Source organism: Schistocerca cancellata, chromosome 4 (assembly GCF_023864275.1).
Source record: "Schistocerca cancellata isolate TAMUIC-IGC-003103 chromosome 4, iqSchCanc2.1, whole genome shotgun sequence".
In the NCBI taxonomy this organism is placed as follows: Eukaryota; Metazoa; Arthropoda; class Insecta; order Orthoptera; family Acrididae; genus Schistocerca; species Schistocerca cancellata.
Genome location: NC_064629.1, coordinates 32,011,476 through 32,016,145, shown reverse-complemented (window position 1 = coordinate 32,016,145; position 4,670 = coordinate 32,011,476). Strand labels below are relative to the sequence as shown.

Below are 4,670 nucleotides of genomic sequence, written 5' to 3'. Positions count from 1 at the left end.
GTAATCATATATGAATTTCGTAAAAACTTTCTTTTATACACCTTCGGGAACCTATAAAGGGGTTGTGTCAGACAGAAGCAATGTTGTATTTCGTGTCCAAGGCAGTGATTTCACCCTCTTAAGGTTTGCGACCGTAGTGTGTGGAACTTGCTATCTGGTTGTATGTTTAAGGACTGTTGGTTGGAGTTAAATCACCGTCAGCATTTTTGCATTGTGTGTGTGTTCTGAACCCACATCTTGTGTGCATACGCCTGATTCTCAAGAAAAACGAAAAAAATTCTATCGACTCAAAAATTGCAGTGGTTGTCAGAAATGTGTATGGAACGTTCAGCTTGCAATTTGTGGTGGTTTTTGGTCTGTGGTACAAATGCAAATATCTTAACTTGATAATTCACTTAATTCAATGGATAGTACTATTATATTTCAGAGCTTCACCTGAACTGCGAGTCTGAAGTTATAGTAGAAATGTAAAATGTACTGTGCGGATTACCATCGAGTTGATTCATACAACCAGCGCTTGTCGGTTGTTCAGTTTTGGAGAACGCCTTATGTCCTTTTTGGAGAGAGAATAACGACATGTATTCCTTCCCCTTGTATCTATCAAGAGGTTGTTTAATCCATGCAACACAGAGTAGCGTCACTGAAAAGAGGTGGGCCAACACAGCAAATACGAGAACCATGTTGTTCTTAAGGGTGTGGGGCTAACTCCGTTTGTTCACGTCCCTGGATAGCGTAACTTTCGATATGTTATTCGTTGATTTCACCATAAAACTAACATGAAAATTCAATAATTTGCTGTATATGTGATGCCTGTGATCATTTAGAAATCCTGTGGAGGTGGCTGATGTTAAGTATGCACAATAAAAGTCCTTTTTTATTTATTGGGATTTCATTCCCCCTTCCCCCTCCCCCCATGTGGGCGGGAGGTGGGCTGGCAGAATTAAAAAAAAACACTCTTCAACCAGAAGTACTTAACGCTAATTTAGATGCTAAAACGAAAAACAAGAAGACATATGTATTATGAATTTAAATTATTTGAAAAGGTGACGTAAATGGGAGAAATATAAATAAAATGATGCGGTCTTCACGAACTGGTTAAAAACAGCGATAAAAATGTGGGCAGACAGCACAGTTAAAAACACTTGAGAACCTCTTGAAGAACACTAAACAGTTGAGAAAACACTTCGAAAACACTGATCACAACAGAAGAGTCAACGACCATTATAAACGGAACATCGAGCAGTTTCACTGAAACTGGAAAAACACCGGCCCTAGGACTGTAGATTTTAGATGAAAAGAAAGGTCTGTATGGAGGCAGGTAATAGAGTGGTGGTGATGAGGACTGAGGACTGATAAGAGGTGATGACGAGACAGATGTGGCTGTGGGAGACAAGGAGAGAGGGGTAAATGGTATTGGGATCTATAGACTGGAGAGGAGAAGGGGAAGGGTGTGATAGGGATTGGGAAAAGGAAGAGGTATAGTATTAGGAGAGGAGGAGGAGGAGGAAGCCTTTGGGGGGGGGGGGGGGGAATAGGATATGGTGGACTCAGAGTTGATAGGAGGCGTATATGTTGGGATGGAGTTTATGGTACAAGAGAGAGAGATGGTTAAAATTTCTATGGGAGAGGATGTGGAGGGTGTTCTGGTGAAGATTTGGTGGGATGAATAGGCAGAGGTATAGCAGCACACCAGGACTGGAAAGGAGAGGGGACACGATAGGATTGCTGAAGTCGAGTTTATGGATGGTCTAGGTTATTTGGAGGTGTTCAGTGTGAGTCAGGAGGGGTGGAGATTTGATGAGTTGGTAAAGGATTCTTGTGGAAGAAGGTAAGTGGTTGCAGAAAATGAGACGGAGAGCACGGCATTCGACGATATGGATGGACTTATAGAACTGAATTTAAGGGGGGCTGGATATCCATGCAACACTTGCATGGAAAAGGATGGGGTGAATCAGGGATTTTTACATGTGGACAGTGGAGGCATATAGCCCCACGTTCAGTCAGTTAGTAGTTTTAGTCTATTGTTAGTTTGCTGTTGGATTGTTAGCATGTGAGGTTTCACGTTAGTTGCTGGTCGAAGGGGTTAGCTAGTGTGTTAGTTGGCTGGATGGGACAGTCGTAAATGGAGAGGTAGAAGTTGTGGATACAGAAGGTTCATGTGGTGCGTCGTATAATCATTGCCTTGATTTTTGAGGAGTTACGCCAGGAGGTAAACTGATAGAGGTGGATTTGGAGGGATCATTGGGCTTTGTGGAGTATAGGATAGAGGTCGAGGAAATTGGCGTCATCACCATGCTGTAGGAGGTGGGTGGGAAGAGGCGGTTTTGGTACATTGGCAGTCAGAAAGAAATAAAGAAGAGGAGAGAAAAGGAACCTTGGGGTACTTCTGCAGTTGATCTGGTAGAGAGATTGGTATTGTTGAGGATGACATAGGATGGACAACTGGAGAGGAAGGATGCAATAAGTCGGACATAGTTGATTGGAAGTGAATCAGTCTGAAGTTTGAAAAGGAGACCAGAATGCCATAAAAGGTCATATGCCTTCTCTGTGTCAATGTAGACAAAGATGATGGATATATGGTTGTTGACCTGTTGGGAGAGGAGATGGGTGAGGTGCAGGAGTTGATCATCTGCAGAAGCCACACAGGGTAACAGGAAGCGGATGGTCTTGGTGCAGATGATGGTGGTTGTGTCGGGAGAGGATATATCATAAAAGTCCCGTGGCATGATGTGAGATTCAGATGGCTGTGTCGTCTAGGTGTGAGAGAGTGGCCACGTCACATCCACTGTCCAACAGATCGCTGATCATCAACACTGTAGCTCACACACTTCCGGCAGCATCTCTTTGTATAGAGAAATGGAGTGCAGCAAGTGTGACGCTATGCAGCAGGTAGAGCTTTCACATGTCATTCCTTCTAGCCTCTGCTCGTATTCTCGAGGCACAGCATTCACACTCCCCCCTCCAGCTGGAGCTACCAACCTGTGCTGTGTTTCTGGGCGATCTTACAGTCATCTATCACTATTTGGTGCTGCACTCAGTTGGTAGTGTCAGTTCAGTTTCTTTTCTTCAAATATGATGTATGGGTGTGGTACAGACCATTATTCTGGTAGAAACTATCATGTTTTCACATGATATGTATTTGTCACATTTTGATGGGTGCGATTCGAGATGTCAATAAGTATAAGCATGTTTCATTATCAAATGTTGCTGCTACACGCCTAGTTTGTATCGGGTCATGAGTTTGATGACTCTGTGATGTTGGTTATGTTATTGCCGATAAATAACCATAGTCCAAGTAAACTTCCTGGCAGATTAAAACTGTGTGCCGGACCGATACTAGAACTCGGGACCTTTGCCTTTCGCGGGAAAGTGCTGTACCAACTGAGCTACCCAAGCACAACTCACGCCCCGTCCTCACAGCTTTACTTATGCCAGTACCTCGTCTCCTACCTTTCAGGTCCCGAGTTCGAGTCTCGGTCCGGCACACAGTTTTAATCTGCCAGGAAGTTTCATATCAGCGCACACTCCGCTGCAAAGTGAAAATCTCAGCCGGCCGGTGTGGCCAAGCGGTTCTAGGCGCTACAGTTTAGAACCGCGCGACCGCTACGGTCGCAGGTTCGAACCATGCCTCCGGCATGAATGTGTGTGATGTCCTTAGGTTAGTTAGGTTTAAGTAGTTCTAAGTTCTAGGGGACTGATGACCTCAGATGTTGAGTCCCATAGTGCTCAGAGCCATGTGAACCATTTTTTTGAAAATCTCATTCTGGAAACATCCCCCTGGCTTTGGCTAAGCCAAGTCTTCGCAATATCCTTTCTTTCAAGAGTGCTAGTTCTGCAAGATTCGGAGGAGAGCTTCTGCAAAGTTTGGAAGGTAGGAGACGAGATAGTGGCAGAAGTAAAGTTGTTTGGACGGGGCATAACTCGTGCTTGGGTAGCTCAGTTGGTAGAGCACTTGCCCCCGGAAGGCGAAGGTCCCGAGTTCGAGTCTCGGTCCGGCACACAGTTTTAAGCTGCCTGGAAGTTTCATATCAGCGCACACTCCGCTGCAGAGTGAAAATCTCATTCTGGAACCATAGTCCATATTACACACAATTTATTTTGTGCTGACTTTTACAAGCATAGCACTGGAATATTATTCCCACTCCAGAGACTGTGCACAAGTGCTCATCGTCAGGTGGACGAAAGTGCATCGCTTGATTTTCAGTTTCCATCCAGAATTTGTGTCTGTGTATGTGGGTTGAATATTACTGCTGCTTCTCCCTATCTGTCCCAGCATTCCCCTCTCATTCCCTATTCAGTAGACTTGGCTGGTGCAACTTTCTTGTTCTTCTCAATAGTAATCTTTGCAGCACGTTCCCTATTGAAAAGACTTGTAAAGACTTGTTTGGAGCAACTCTCTGGTGCTTGCCAATAGTAACCATCTCAGCACAATCCCTACAGAGTGGACTTGGCTGAAGCAGCTCTATGGTGCTTCTCAAACCCAGCATTCCTCTCATTCCCACTGCTGTTACTACCTTACCTGTCACTTGAATTACAGTACAAGTGTTTTCTTTCATCTTAACCGTCGTTTTAGTTCGAGACCCTCATGTCTTACGCGACGTGACGAGCCCTGAGGCCCTGTCTTCCGACGTCGGCAGTGGTGCGCGGTGACACAGCTCTTAGCGGCTGTG

At 44.8% G+C, this 4,670-nt stretch overlaps 1 non-coding gene across 1 annotated transcript; it reads left to right on the top strand.

Moving 5' to 3' along the window:
* Nucleotides 1-3,924: 3,924 nt before the first annotated feature.
* On the top strand, nucleotides 3,925-3,999 carry Trnap-cgg (transfer RNA proline (anticodon CGG)). Its single transcript has one exon. It is a non-coding gene; the product is annotated as a tRNA-Pro (tRNA).
* The last annotated feature ends 671 nt before the right edge of the window (nucleotides 4,000-4,670 follow it).